Source organism: Leptodactylus fuscus, unplaced genomic scaffold, assembly GCF_031893055.1.
Source record: "Leptodactylus fuscus isolate aLepFus1 unplaced genomic scaffold, aLepFus1.hap2 HAP2_SCAFFOLD_84, whole genome shotgun sequence".
Lineage (NCBI taxonomy): Eukaryota > Metazoa > Chordata > Amphibia > Anura > Leptodactylidae > Leptodactylus > Leptodactylus fuscus.
This window is the reverse complement of record NW_027440882.1, coordinates 43,363-61,105: the sequence shown is the minus strand read 5'-3', so window position 1 is coordinate 61,105 and position 17,743 is coordinate 43,363.

Here is a 17,743-nt window from a genome sequence, read left to right as displayed (position 1 = left end):
GAGACACTCTATACAGCCCCTGCACACACCCTGGGGTGATGGAACCATTGTGCCCCCCCTGTACTATACCCTGCACTGCCCCGAGATGCTCTATACAGCCCCTGCACACACCCTGGGGTGATGGAACCACTGTGCCCCCCCCCCTGTACTATACCCTGCACTGCCCCGAGACGCTCTATACAGCCCCTGCACATACCCCTGGGGTGATGGAACCATTGTGGCCCCCCTGTACTATACCCTGCACTGCCCCGAGACACTCTATACTGCCCCTACACAGACCCTGGGGTGATGGAACCATTGTGCCCCCCCTGTACTATACCCTGCACTGCCCCGAGACACTCTTATACAGCCCCTGCACACACCCTGGGGTGATGGAACCATTGTGGCCCCCCTGTACTATACCCTGCACTGCCCCGAGACACTCTATACAGCCCCTGCACAGACCCTGGAGTGATGGAACCATTGTGCCCCCCCTGTACTATACCCTGCACTGCCCCGAGACGCTCTATACAGCCCCTGCACACACCCCTGGGGTGATGGAACCATTGTGCCCCCCCTGTACTATACCCTGCACTGCTCCGAGACACTCTATACAGCCCCTGCACACACCCCTGGGGTGATGGAACCATTGTGCCCCCCCCTGTACTATACCCTGCACTGCCCCGAGACACTCTATACAGCCCCTGCACACACCCTGGGGTGATGGAACCATTGTGCCCCCCCTGTACTATACCCTGCACTGCCCCGAGACGCTCTATACAGCCCCTGCACACACCCTGGGGTGATGGAACCATTGTGCCCCCCCTGTACTATACCCTGCACTGCCCCGAGGCGCTCTATACAGCCCCTGCACACACCCTGGGGTGATGGAACCATTGTGCCCCCCCTCTTCTATACCCTGCACTGCCCCGAGACGCTCTATACAGCCCCTGCACACACCCCTGGGGCGATGGAACCATTGTGCCCCCCCTGTACTATACCCTGCACTGCCCCGAGACACTCTATACAGCCCCTGCACACACCCTGGGGTGATGGAACCATTGTGCCCCCCCTGTACTATACCCTGCACTGCCCCGAGACGCTCTATACAGCCCCTGCACACACCCTGGGGTGATGGAACCATTGTGCCCCCCCTGTACTATACCCTGCACTGCCCCGAGACACTCTATACAGCCCCTGCACACACCCTGGGGTGATGGAACCATTGTGCCCCCCCTGTACTATACCCTGCACTGCCCCGAGACGCTCTATACAGCCCCTGCACACACCCTGGGGTGATGGAACCATTGTGCCCCCCCTGTACTATACCCTGCACTGCCCCGAGACACTCTATACAGCCCCTGCACACACCCTGGGGTGATGGAACCATTGTGCCCCCCCTGTACTATACCCTGCACTGCCCCGAGACACTCTATAAAGCCCCTGCACACACCCTGGGGTGATGGAACCATTGTGCCCCCCCTGTACTATACCCTGCACTGCCCCGAGACGCTCTATACAGCCCCTGCACACACCCTGGGGTGATGGAACCATTGTGCCCCCCCTGTACTATACCCTGCACTGCCCCGAGACACTCTATACAGCCCCTGCACACACCCCTGGGGTGATGGAACCATTGTGCCCCCCCTGTACTATACCCTGCACTGCCCCGAGACGCTCTATACAGCCCCTGCACACACCCTGGGGTGATGGAACCATTGTGCCCCCCCTGTACTATATCCTGCACTGCCCCGAGACGCTCTATACAGCCCCTGCACACACCCTGGGGTGATGGAACCATTGTGCCCCCCCTGTACTATACCCTGCACTGCCCCGAGACACTCTATACTGCCCCTGCACACACCCTGGGGTGATGGAACCATTGTGCCCCCCCTGTACTATACCCTGCACTGCCCCGAGACACTCTATACAGCCCCTACACACACCCTGGGGTGATGGAACCATTGTGCCCCCCCTGTACTATACCCTGCACTGCCCCGAGACACTCTATACAGCCCCTGCACACACCCTGGGGTGATGGAACCATTGTGCCCCCCCTGTACTATACCCTGCACTGCCCCGAGACACTCTATACAGCCCCTACACACACCCTGGGGTGATGGAACCATTGTGCCCCCCCTGTACTATACCCTGCACTGCCCCGAGACACTCTATACAGCCCCTGCACACACCCTGGGGTGATGGAACCATTGTGCCCCCCCTGTACTATACCCTGCACTGCCCCGAGATGCTCTATACTGCCCCTGCACAGACCCTGGGGTGATGGAACCATTGTGCCCCCCCTGTACTATACCCTGCACTGCCCCGAGACACTCTATACAGCCCCTGCACACACCCTGGGGTGATGGAACCATTGTGCCCCCCCTGTACTATACCCTGCACTGCCCCGAGACACTCTATACTGCCCCTGCACACACCCTGGGGTGATGGAACCATTGTGCCCCCTGTACTATACCCTGCACTGCCCCGAGACACTCTATACAGCCCCTGCACACACCCTGGGGTGATGGAACCATTGTGCCCCCCCTGTACTATACCCTGCACTGCCCCGAGACACTCTATACAGCCCCTGCACACACCCTGGGGTGATGGAACCATTGTGCCCCCCCTGTACTATACCCTGCACTGCCCCGAGACGCTCTATACAGCCCCTGCACACACCCTGGGGTGATGGAACCATTGTGCCCCCCCTGTACTATACCCTGCACTGCCCCGAGGCGCTCTATACAGCCCCTGCACACACCCTGGGGTGATGGAACCATTGTGCCCCCCCTCTTCTATACCCTGCACTGCCCCGAGACGCTCTATACAGCCCCTGCACACACCCCTGGGGCGATGGAACCATTGTGCCCCCCCTGTACTATACCCTGCACTGCCCCGAGACACTCTATACAGCCCCTGCACACACCCTGGGGTGATGGAACCATTGTGCCCCCCCTGTACTATACCCTGCACTGCCCCGAGACGCTCTATACAGCCCCTGCACACACCCTGGGGTGATGGAACCATTGTGCCCCCCTGTACTATACCCTGCACTGCCCCGAGACACTCTATACAGCCCCTGCACATATCCCTGGGGTGATGGAACCATTGTGGCCCCCCTGTACTATACCCTGCACTGCCCCGAGACACTCTATACAGCCCCTGCACACACCCTGGGGTGATGGAACCATTGTGCCCCCCCTGTACTATACCCTGCACTGCCCCGAGACACTCTATACAGCCCCTGCACACACCCTGGGGTGATGGAACCATTGTGCCCCCCCTGTACTATACCCTGCACTGCCCCGAGGCGCTCTATACAGCCCCTGCACATACCCCTGGGGTGATGGAACCATTGTGGCCCCCCTGTACTATACCCTGCACTGCCCCGAGACACTCTATACAGCCCCTGCACACACCCTGGGGTGATGGAACCATTGTGGCCCCCCTGTACTATACCCTGCACTGCCCCGAGACACTCTATACAGCCCCTGCACACACCCTGGGGTGATGGAACCATTGTGCCCCCCCTGTACTATACCCTGCACTGCCCCGAGACACTCTATACAGCCCCTGCACACACCCTGGGGTGATGGAACCATTGTGGCCCCCTGTACTATACCCTGCACTGCCCCGAGACACTCTATACAGCCCCTGCACACACCCTGGGGTGATGGAACCATTGTGCCCCCCCTGTACTATACCCTGCACTGCCCCGAGACACTCTATACAGCCCCTGCACACACCCTGGGGTGATGGAACCATTGTGACCCCCCTGTACTATACCCTGCACTGCCCCGAGGCACTCTATACAGCCCCTGCACACACCCTGGGGTGATGGAACCATTGTGCCCCCCCTGTACTATACCCTGCACTGCCCCGAGACACTCTATACTGCCCCTACACACACCCTGGGGTGATGGAACCATTGTGCCCCCCCTGTACTATACCCTGCACTGCCCCGAGACGCTCTATACAGCCCCTGCACACACCCTGGGGTGATGGAACCATTGTGCCCCCCCTGTACTATACCCTGTGCTCTATACCCTGCACTGCCCCGAGACACTCTATACAGCCCCTGCACACACCCTGGGGTGATGGAACCATTGTGCCCCCCCTGTACTATACCCTGCACTGCCCCGAGACGCTCTATACAGCCCCTGCACACACCCTGGGGTGATGGAACCATTGTGCCCCCCCTGTACTATACCCTGCACTGCCCCGAGATGCTCTATACAGCCCCTGCACACACCCTGGGGTGATGGAACCATTGTGCCCCCCCTGTACTATACCCTGCACTGCCCCGAGGCGCTCTATACTGCCCCTACACACACCCTGGGGTGATGGAACCATTGTGCCCCCCCTGTACTATACCCTGCACTGCCCCGAGGCGCTCTATACAGCCCCTGCACAGACCCTGGGGTGATGGAACCATTGTGCCCCCCCTGTACTATACCCTGCACTGCCCCGAGACGCTCTATACAGCCCCTGCACACACCCTGGGGTGATGGAACCATTGTGCCCCCCCTGTACTATACCCTGCACTGCCCCGAGACACTCTATACAGCCCCTGCACACACCCTGGGGTGATGGAACCATTGTGCCCCCCCTGTACTATACCCTGCACTGCCCCGAGACGCTCTATACAGCCCCTGCACACACCCTGGGGTGATGGAACCATTGTGCCCCCCCTCTTCTATACCCTGCACTGCCCCGAGACACTCTATACAGCCCCTGCACACACCCTGGGGTGATGGAACCATTGTGCCCCCCCTGTACTATACCCTGCACTGCCCCGAGACACTCTATACAGCCCCTGCACACACCCTGGGGTGATGGAACCATTGTGCCCCCCCTGTACTATACCCTGCACTGCCCCGAGACACTCTATACAGCCCCTGCACACACCCTGGGGTGATGGAACCATTGTGCCCCCCCTGTACTATACCCTGCACTGCCCCGAGACACTCTATACAGCCCCTGCACACACCCTGGGGTGATGGAACCATTGTGGCCCCCTGTACTATACCCTGCACTGCCCCGAGACACTCTATACAGCCCCTGCACAGACCCTGGGGTGATGGAACCATTGTGCCCCCCCTGTACTATACCCTGCACTGCCCTGAGACACTCTATACAGCCCCTGCACACACCCTGGGGTGATGGAACCATTGTGCCCCCCCTGTACTATACCCTGCACTGCCCCGAGACACTCTATACAGCCCCTGCACACACCCTGGGGTGATGGAACCATTGTGCCCCCCCTCTACTATACCCTGCACTGCCCCGAGACACTCTATACAGCCCCTGCACACACCCTGGGGTGATGGAACCATTGTGCCCCCCCTGTACTATACCCTGCACTGCCCCGAGACACTCTATACAGCCCCTACACACACCCTGGGGTGATGGAACCATTGTGCCCCCCCTGTACTATACCCTGTGCTCTATACCCTGCACTGCCCCGAGACACTCTATACAGCCCCTGCACACACCCTGGGGTGATGGAACCATTGTGCCCCCCCTGTACTATACCCTGCACTGCCCCGAGACACTCTATACAGCCCCTGCACACACCCCTGGGGTGATGGAACCATTGTGCCCCCCCTGTACTATACCCTGCACTGCCCCGAGACACTCTATACTGCCCCTGCACACACCCTGGGGTGATGGAACCATTGTGGCCCCCTGTACTATACCCTGCACTGCCCCGAGACGCTCTATACAGCCCCTGCACACACCCTGGGGTGATGGAACCATTGTGCCCCCCCTGTACTATACCCTGCACTGCCCCGAGACACTCTATACAGCCCCTGCACACACCCCTGGGGTGATGGAACCATTGTGCCCCCCCTGTACTATACCCTGCACTGCCCGAGACACTCTATACTGCCCCTGCACACACCCTGGGGTGATGGAACCATTGTGCCCCCTGTACTATACCCTGCACTGCCCCGAGACACTCTATACAGCCCCTGCACACACCCTGGGGTGATGGAACCATTGTGCCCCCCCTGTACTATACCCTGCACTGCCCCGAGACACTCTATACAGCCCCTGCACACACCCTGGGGTGATGGAACCATTGTGCCCCCCCTGTACTATACCCTGCACTGCCCCGAGACGCTCTATACAGCCCCTGCACACACCCTGGGGTGATGGAACCATTGTGCCCCCCCTGTACTATACCCTGCACTGCCCCGAGGCGCTCTATACAGCCCCTGCACACACCCTGGGGTGATGGAACCATTGTGCCCCCCCTCTTCTATACCCTGCACTGGCCCGAGACGCTCTATACAGCCCCTGCACACACCCCTGGGGCGATGGAACCATTGTGCCCCCCCTGTACTATACCCTGCACTGCCCCGAGACGCTCTATACAGCCCCTGCACACACCCTGGGGTGATGGAACCATTGTGCCCCCCCTGTACTATACCCTGCACTGCCCCGAGACGCTCTATACAGCCCCTGCACACACCCTGGGGTGATGGAACCATTGTGCCCCCCCTGTACTATACCCTGCACTGCCCCGAGACACTCTATACAGCCCCTGCACACACCCTGGGGTGATGGAACCATTGTGCCCCCCCTGTACTATACCCTGCACTGCCCAGAGACACTCTATACAGCCCCTGCACACACCCTGGGGTGATGGAACCATTGTGCCCCCCCTGTACTATACCCTGCACTGCCCCGAGACGCTCTATACAGCCCCTGCACACACCCTGGGGTGATGGAACCATTGTGCCCCCCCTGTACTATACCCTGCACTGCCCCGAGATGCTCTATACAGCCCCTGCACACACCCTGGGGTGATGGAACCATTGTGCCCCCCCTGTACTATACCCTGCACTGCCCCGAGACGCTCTATACAGCCCCTGCACACACCCTGGGGTGATGGAACCATTGTGCCCCCCCTGTACTATACCCTGCACTGCCCCGAGATGCTCTATACAGCCCCTGCACACACCCTGGGGTGATGGAACCATTGTGCCCCCCTGTACTATACCCTGTGCTCTATACCCTGCACTGCCCCGAGACACTCTATACAGCCCCTGCACACACCCTGGGGTGATGGAACCATTGTGCCCCCCCTGTACTATACCCTGCACTGCCCCGAGACACTCTATACTGCCCCTGCACACACCCTGGGGTGATGGAACCATTGTGCCCCCCCTGTACTATACCCTGCACTGCCCCGAGACACTCTATACAGCCCCTGCACACACCCTGGGGTGATGGAACCATTGTGCCCCCCCTGTACTATACCCTGCACTGCCCCGAGACACTCTATACAGCCCCTGCACACACCCTGGGGTGATGGAACCATTGTGGCCCCCCTGTACTATACCCTGCACTGCCCCGAGACGCTCTATACAGCCCCTGCACACACCCTGGGGTGATGGAACCATTGTGCCCCCCCTGTACTATACCCTGCACTGCCCCGAGACACTCTATACAGCCCCTGCACACACCCTGGGGTGATGGAACCATTGTGGCCCCCTGTACTATACCCTGCACTGCCCGAGACACTCTATACAGCCCCTGCACACACCCTGGGGTGATGGAACCATTGTGCCCCCCCTGTACTATACCCTGCACTGCCCCGAGATGCTCTATACTGCCCCTGCACAGACCCTGGGGTGATGGAACCATTGTGCCCCCCCTGTACTATACCCTGCACTGCCCCGAGACACTCTATACAGCCCCTGCACACACCCTGGGGTGATGGAACCATTGTGCCCCCCCTGTACTATACCCTGCACTGCCCCGAGACGCTCTATACTGCCCCTGCACACACCCTGGGGTGATGGAACCATTGTGCCCCCTGTACTATACCCTGCACTGCCCCGAGACACTCTATACAGCCCCTGCACACACCCTGGGGTGATGGAACCATTGTGCCCCCCCTGTACTATACCCTGCACTGCCCCGAGACACTCTATACAGCCCCTGCACACACCCTGGGGTGATGGAACCATTGTGCCCCCCCTGTACTATACCCTGCACTGCCCCGAGACGCTCTATACAGCCCCTGCACACACCCTGGGGTGATGGAACCATTGTGCCCCCCCTGTACTATACCCTGCACTGCCCCGAGGCGCTCTATACAGCCCCTGCACACACCCTGGGGTGATGGAACCATTGTGCCCCCCCTCTTCTATACCCTGCACTGCCCCGAGACGCTCTATACAGCCCCTGCACACACCCCTGGGGCGATGGAACCATTGTGCCCCCCCTGTACTATACCCTGCACTGCCCCGAGACACTCTATACAGCCCCTGCACACACCCTGGGGTGATGGAACCATTGTGCCCCCCCTGTACTATACCCTGCACTGCCCCGAGACGCTCTATACAGCCCCTGCACACACCCTGGGGTGATGGAACCATTGTGCCCCCCCTGTACTATACCCTGCACTGCCCCGAGACACTCTATACAGCCCCTGCACACACCCTGGGGGGATGGAACCATTGTGCCCCCCCTGTACTATACCCTGCACTGCCCAGAGACACTCTATACAGCCCCTGCACACACCCTGGGGTGATGGAACCATTGTGCCCCCCCTGTACTACACCCTGCACTGCCCCGAGACGCTCTATACAGCCCCTGCACACACCCCTGGGGTGATGGAAGCATTGTGCCCCCCCTGTACTATACCCTGCACTGCCCCGAGACACTCTATAAAGCCCCTGCACACACCCTGGGGTGATGGAACCATTGTGCCCCCCCTGTACTATACCCTGCACTGCCCCGAGACACTCTATACAGCCCCTGCACACACCCTGGGGTGATGGAACCATTGTGCCCCCCCTGTACTATACCCTGCACTGCCCCGAGACACTCTATACAGCCCCTGCACACACCCCTGGGGTGATGGAACCATTGTGCCCCCCCTGTACTATACCCTGCACTGCCCCGAGATGCTCTATACAGCCCCTGCACACACCCTGGGGTGATGGAACCATTGTGCCCCCCCTGTACTATATCCTGCACTGCCCCGAGACGCTCTATACAGCCCCTGCACACACCCTGGGGTGATGGAACCATTGTGCCCCCCCTGTACTATACCCTGCACTGCCCCGAGATGCTCTATACAGCCCTTACACACACCCTGGGGTGATGGAACCATTGTGCCCCCTCTGTACTATACCCTGCACTGCCCCGAGACACTCTATACAGCCCCTGCACACACCCTGGGGTGATGGAACCATTGTGCCCCCTGTACTATACCCTGCACTGCCCCGAGACACTCTATACAGCCCCTGCACACAGCCTGGGGTGATGGAACCATTGTGCCCCCCCTGTACTATACCCTGCACTGCCCCGAGACACTCTATACAGCCCCTGCACACACCCTGGGGTGATGGAACCATTGTGCCCCCCCTGTACTATACCCTGCACTGCCCCGAGACGCTCTATACAGCCCCTGCACACACCCTGGGGTGATGGAACCATTGTGCCCCCCCTGTACTATACCCTGCACTGCCCCGAGACACTCTATACAGCCCCTGCACACACCCTGGGGTGATGGAACCACTGTGCCCCCCCCCCTGTACTATACCCTGCACTGCCCCGAGACACTCTATACAGCCCCTGCACACACCCTGGGGTGATGGAACCATTGTGGCCCCCTGTACTATACCCTGCACTGCCCCGAGACACTCTATACAGCCCCTGCACACACCCTGGGGTGATGGAACCATTGTGCCCCCCCTGTACTATACCCTGCACTGCCCCGAGACACTCTATACAGCCCCTGCACACACCCCTGGGGTGATGGAACCATTGTGCCCCCCCTGTACTATACCCTGCACTGCCCCGAGATGCTCTATACAGCCCCTGCACACACCCTGGGGTGATGGAACCATTGTGCCCCCCCTGTACTATACCCTGCACTGCCCCGAGACACTCTATACAGCCCCTGCACACACCCTGGGGTGATGGAACCATTGTGCCCCCCCTGTACTATACCCTGCACTGCCCCGAGATGCTCTATACAGCCCCTGCACACACCCTGGGGTGATGGAACCATTGTGCCCCCCCTGTACTATACCCTGTGCTCTATACCCTGCACTGCCCCGAGACACTCTATACAGCCCCTGCACACACCCTGGGGTGATGGAACCATTGTGCCCCCCCTGTACTATACCCTGCACTGCCCCGAGACACTCTATACAGCCCCTGCACACACCCTGGGGTGATGGAACCATTGTGCCCCCCCTGTACTATACCCTGCACTGCCCCGAGACACTCTATACAGCCCCTACACACACCCTGGGGTGATGGAACCATTGTGCCCCCCCTGTACTATACCCTGCACTGCCCCGAGACACTCTATACAGCCCCTGCACACACCCTGGGGTGATGGAACCATTGTGCCCCCCCTCTACTATACCCTGCACTGCCCCGAGACGCTCTATACAGCCCCTGCACACACCCTGGGGTGATGGAACCATTGTGCCCCCCCTGTACTATACCCTGCACTGCCCCAAGACACTCTATACAGCCCCTGCACACACCCTGGGGTGATGGAACCATTGTGCCCCCCCTCTACTATACCCTGCACTGCCCCGAGGCGCTCTATACAGCCCCTGCACACACCCTGGGGTGATGGAACCATTGTGCCCCCCCTGTACTATACCCTGCACTGCCCCGAGACACTCTATACAGCCCCTGCACACACCCTGGGGTGATGGAACCATTGTGGCCCCCCCCCTGTACTATACCCTGCACTGCCCCGAGACACTCTATACAGCCCCTGCACAGACCCTGGGGTGATGGAACCATTGTGCCCCCCCTGTACTATACCCTGCACTGCCCCGAGACGCTCTATACAGCCCCTGCACACACCCCTGGGGTGATGGAACCATTGTGCCCCCCCTGTACTATACCCTGCACTGCCCCGAGACGCTCTATACAGCCCCTGCACAGACCCTGGGGTGATGGAAGCATTGTGCCCCCCCTGTACTATACCCTGCACTGCCCCGAGACGCTCTATACAGCTCCTGCACACACCCTGGGGTGATGGAACCATTGTGCCCCCCCTGTACTATACCCTGCACTGCCCCGAGACACTCTATACAGCCCCTGCACACACCCTGGGGTGATGGAACCATTGTGCCCCCCCTGTACTATACCCTGCACTGCCCCGAGACGCTCTATACAGCCCCTGCACACACCCTGGGGTGATGGAACCATTGTGCCCCCCCTGTACTATACCCTGCACTGCCCCGAGACACTCTATACAGCCCCTGCACACACCCCTGGGGTGATGGAACCATTGTGCCCCCCCTGTACTATACCCTGCACTGCCCCGAGACACTCTATACAGCCCCTGCACACACCCCTGGGGTGATGGAACCATTGTGCCCCCCCTGTACTATACCCTGCACTGCCCCGAGACACTCTATACTGCCCCTGCACACACCCTGGGGTGATGGAACCATTGTGGCCCCCCTGTACTATACCCTGCACTGCCCCGAGACGCTCTATACAGCCCCTGCACACACCCTGGGGTGATGGAACCATTGTGCCCCCCCTGTACTATACCCTGCACTGCCCAGAGACACTCTATACAGCCCCTGCACAGACCCTGGGGTGATGGAAGCATTGTGCCCCCCCTGTACTATACCCTGCACTGCCCCGAGACGCTCTATACAGCCCCTGCACACACCCCTGGGGTGATGGAACCATTGTGCCCCCCCTGTACTATACCCTGCACTGCCCCGAGACGCTCTATACAGCCCCTGCACACACCCTGGGGTGATGGAACCATTGTGCCCCCCCTGTACTATACCCTGCACTGCCCCGAGACACTCTATACAGCCCCTGCACACACCCTGGGGTGATGGAACCATTGTGCCCCCCCTGTACTATACCCTGCACTGCCCCGAGACACTCTATACAGCCCCTGCACACACCCTGGGGTGATGGAACCATTGTGCCCCCCCTGTACTATACCCTGCACTGCCCCGAGACACTCTATACAGCCCCTGCACACACCCTGGGGTGATGGAACCATTGTGCCCCCCCTGTACTATACCCTGCACTGCCCCGAGACACTCTATACAGCCCCTGCACACACCCTGGGGTGATGGAACCATTGTGCCCCCCCTGTACTATACCCTGCACTGCCCCGAGACACTCTATACAGCCCCTGCACACACCCTGGGGTGATGGAACCATTGTGCCCCCCCTGTACTATACCCTGCACTGCCCCGAGACGCTCTATACTGCCCCTGCACAGACCCTGGGGTGATGGAACCATTGTGCCCCCCCTGTACTATACCCTGCACTGCCCCGAGACACTCTATACAGCCCCTGCACACACCCTGGGGTGATGGAACCATTGTGCCCCCCCTGTACTATACCCTGCACTGCCCCGAGACACTCTATACAGCCCCTGCACACACCCTGGGGTGATGGAACCATTGTGCCCCCCCTGTACTATACCCTGCACTGCCCCGAGACACTCTATACAGCCCCTGCACACACCCTGGGGTGATGGAACCATTGTGCCCCCCCTGTACTATACCCTGCACTGCCCCGAGACACTCTATAAAGCTCCTGCACACACCCTGGGGTGATGGAACCATTGTGGCCCCCCTGTACTATACCCTGCACTGCCCCGAGACACTCTATACAGCCCCTGCACACACCCTGGGGTGATGGAACCATTGTGGCCCCCCTGTACTATACCCTGCACTGCCCCGAGGCGCTCTATACAGCCCCTGCACACACCCTGGGGTGATGGAACCATTGTGGCCCCCCTGTACTATACCCTGCACTGCCCCGAGACACTCTATACAGCCCCTGCACACACCCTGGGGTGATGGAACCATTGTGCCCCCCCTGTACTATACCCTGCACTGCCCCGAGACACTCTATACAGCCCCTGCACACACCCTGGGGTGATGGAACCATTGTGGCCCCCTGTACTATACCCTGCACTGCCCCGAGGCGCTCTATACAGCCCCTGCACACACCCTGGGGTGATGGAACCATTGTGGCCCCCCTGTACTATACCCTGCACTGCCCCGAGACACTCTATACAGCCCCTGCACACACCCTGGGGTGATGGAACCATTGTGCCCCCCCTGTACTATACCCTGCACTGCCCCGAGACACTCTATACAGCCCCTGCACAGACCCTGGGGTGATGGAACCATTGTGCCCCCCCTCTACTATACCCTGCACTGCCCCGAGACACTCTATACAGCCCCTGCACACACCCTGGGGTGATGGAACCATTGTTCCCCCCCTGTACTATACCCTGCACTGCCCCGAGACACTCTATACAGCCCCTGCACACACCCTGGGGTGATGGAACCATTGTGCCCCCCCTCTACTATACCCTGCACTGCCCCGAGACACTCTATACAGCCCCTGCACACACCCTGGGGTGATGGAACCATTGTTCCCCCCCTGTACTATACCCTGCACTGCCCCGAGACACTCTATACAGCCCCTGCACACACCCTGGGGTGATGGAACCATTGTGCCCCCCCTCTACTATACCCTGCACTGCCCCGAGACACTCTATACAGCCCCTGCACACACCCTGGGGTGATGGAACCATTGTTCCCCCCCTGTACTATACCCTGCACTGCCCCGAGACGCTCTATACAGCCCCTGCACACACCCTGGGGTGATGGAACCATTGTGCCCCCCCTGTACTATACCTTGCACTGCCCCGAGACACTCTATACAGCCCCTGCACACACCCTGGGGTGATGGAACCATTGTGCCCCCCCTGTACTATACCCTGCACTGCCCCGAGACGCTCTATACTGCCCCTGCACAGACCCTGGGGTGATGGAACCATTGTGCCCCCCCTGTACTATACCCTGCACTGCCCCGAGACACTCTATACAGCCCCTGCACACACCCTGGGGTGATGGAACCATTGTGCCCCCCCTGTACTATACCCTGCACTGCCCCGAGACACTCTATACTGCCCCTGCACACACCCTGGGGTGATGGAACCATTGTGCCCCCCCTCTACTATACCCTGCACTGCCCCGAGACACTCTATACAGCCCCTGCACAGACCCTGGGGTGATGGAACCATTGTGCCCCCCCTGTACTATACCCAGCACTGCCCCGAGACACTCTATACAGCCCCTGCACACACCCTGGGGTGATGGAACCATTGTGCCCCCCCTGTACTATACCCTGCACTGCCCCGAGACGCTCTATACAGCCCCTGCACACACCCTGGGGTGATGGAACCATTGTGCCCCCCCTGTACTATACCCTGCACTGCCCCGAGACACTCTATACAGCCCCTGCACACACCCTGGGGTGATGGAACCATTGTGCCCCCCCTGTACTATACCCTGCACTGCCCCGAGACACTCTATACAGCCCCTACACACACCCTGGGGTGATGGAACCATTGTGCCCCCCCTGTACTATACCCTGCACTGCCCCGAGACACTCTATACAGCCCCTGCACACACCCTGGGGTGATGGAACCATTGTGCCCCCCCTGTACTATACCCTGCACTGCCCCGAGACGCTCTATACAGCCCCTGCACACACCCTGGGGTGATGGAACCATTGTGCCCCCCCTGTACTATACCCTGCACTGCCCCGAGACACTCTATACAGCCCCTGCACACACCCTGGGGTGATGGAACCATTGTGCCCCCCCTGTACTATACCCTGCACTGCCCCGAGACACTCTATACTGCCCCTACACACACCCTGGGGTGATGGAACCATTGTGCCCCCCTGTACTATACCCTGCACTGCCCCGAGACACTCTATACTGCCCCTACACACACCCCTGGGGTGATGGAACCATTGTGCCCCCCCTGTACTATACCCTGCACTGCCCCGAGACGCTCTATACAGCCCCTGCACACACCCTGGGGTGATGGAACCATTGTGCCCCCCCTGTACTATACCCTGCACTGCCCCGAGACACTCTATACTGCCCCTACACACACCCTGGGGTGATGGAACCATTGTGCCCCCCTGTACTATACCCTGCACTGCCCCGAGACACTCTATACTGCCCCTACACACACCCTGGGGTGATGGAACCATTGTGCCCCCCTGTACTATACCCTGCACTGCCCCGAGACACTCTATACTGCCCCTACACACACCCTGGGGTGATGGAACCATTGTGCCCCCCTGTACTATACCCTGCACTGCCCCGAGACACTCTATACTGCCCCTACACACACCCTGGGGTGATGGAACCATTGTGCCCTCCCTGTACTATACCCTGCACTGCCCCGAGACGCTCTATACAGCCCCTGCACACACCCTGGGGTGATGGAACCATTGTGGCCCCCTGTACTATACCCTGCACTGCCCCGAGACACTCTATACAGCCCCTACACACACCCTGGGGTGATGGAACCATTGTGCCCCCCCTGTACTATACCCTGCACTGCCCCGAGACACTCTATACTGCCCCTACACACACCCTGGGGTGATGGAACCATTGTGCCCCCCCTGTACTATACCCTGCACTGCCCCGAGACACTCTATACAGCCCCTGCACACACCCTGGGGTGATGGAACCATTGTGCCCCCCCTGTACTATACCCTGCACTGCCCCGAGACACTCTATACAGCCCCTGCACACACCCTGGGGTGATGGAACCATTGTGGCCCCCTGTACTATACCCTGCACTGCCCCGAGACACTCTATACAGCCCCTGCACACACCCTGGGGTGATGGAACCATTGTGGCCCCCCTGTACTATACCCTGCACTGCCCCGAGACGCTCTATACAGCCCCTGCACACACCCTGGGGTGATGGAACCATTGTGGCCCCCCTGTACTATACCCTGCACTGCCCCGAGACGCTCTATACAGCCCCTGCACACACCCTGGGGTGATGGAACCATTGTGCCCCCCCTGTACTATACCCTGTGCTCTATACCCTGCACTGCCCTGAGACACTCTATACAGCCCCTGCACACACCCTGGGGTGATGGAACCATTGTGGCCCCCCTGTACTATACCCTGCACTGCCCCGAGACGCTCTATACAGCCCTTACACACACCCTGGGGTGATGGAACCATTGTGCCCCCCCTGTACTATACCCTGTGCTCTATACCCTGCACTGCCCTGAGACACTCTATACAGCCCCTGCACACACCCTGGGGTGATGGAACCATTGTGGCCCCCCTGTACTATACCCTGCACTGCCCCGAGACACTCTATACAGCCCCTGCACACACCCCTGGGGTGATGGAACCATTGTGGCCCCCCTGTACTATACCCTGCACTGCCCCGAGACGCTCTATACAGCCCCTGCACACACCCTGGGGTGATGGAACCATTGTGCCCCCCCTGTACTATACCCTGCACTGCCCCGAGACACTCTATACAGCCCCTGCACACACCCTGGGGTGATGGAACCATTGTGCCCCCCCTGTACTATACCCTGCACTGCCCCGAGACACTCTATACTGCCCCTGCACACACCCTGGGGTGATGGAACCATTGTGCCCCCTGTACTATACCCTGCACTGCCCCGAGACACTCTATACTGCCCCTGCACACACCCTGGGGTGATGGAACCATTGTGCCCCCCCTGTACTATACCCTGCACTGCCCCGAGACACTCTATACAGCCCCTGCACACACCCTGGGGTGATGGAACCATTGTGCCCCCCCTGTACTATACCCTGCACTGCCCCGAGACACTCTATACAGCCCCTGCACACACCCTGGGGTGATGGAACCATTGTGCCCCCCCTGTACTATACCCTGCACTGCCCCGAGACACTCTATACTGCCCCTGCACACACCCTGGGGTGATGGAACCATTGTGCCCCCCCTGTACTATACCCTGCACTGCCCCGAGACACTCTATACAGCCCCTGCACACACCCTGGGGTGATGGAACCATTGTGCCCCCCCTGTACTATACCCTGCACTGCCCCGAGACGCTCTATACAGCCCCTGCACACACCCTGGGGTGATGGAACCATTGTGCCCCCCCTGTACTATACCCTGCACTGCCCCGAGGCACTCTATACAGCCCCTGCACACACCCTGGGGTGATGGAACCATTGTGCCCCCCCTGTACTATACCCTGCACTGCCCCGAGACGCTCTATACAGCCCCTGCACACACCCTGGGGTGATGGAACCATTGTGCCCCCCCTGTACTATACCCTGCACTGCCCCGAGGCGCTCTATACTGCCCCTACACACACCCCTGGGTGATGGAACCATTGTGCCCCCCCTGTACTATACCCTGCACTGCCCCGAGACGCTCTATACAGCCCCTGCACACACCCTGGGGTGATGGAACCATTGTGCCCCCCTGTACTATACCCTGCACTGCCCCGAGACACTCTATACAGCCCCTGCACACACCCCTGGGGTGATGGAACCATTGTGCCCCCCTGTACTATACCCTGCACTGCCCCGAGACACTCTATACAGCCCCTGCACACACCCTGGGGTGATGGAACCATTGTGCCCCCCTGTACTATACCCTGCACTGCCCCGAGACACTCTATACAGCCCCTGCACACACCCTGGGGTGATGGAACCATTGTGCCCCCCTGTACTATACCCTGCACTGCCCCGAGACACTCTATACAGCCCCTGCACACACCCTGGGGTGATGGAACCATTGTGGCCCCCCTGTACTATACCCTGCACTGCCCCGAGACACTCTATACAGCCCCTGCACACACCCTGGGGGGATGGAACCATTGTGCCCCCCCTGTACTATACCCTGCACTGCCCAGAGACACTCTATACAGCCCCTGCACA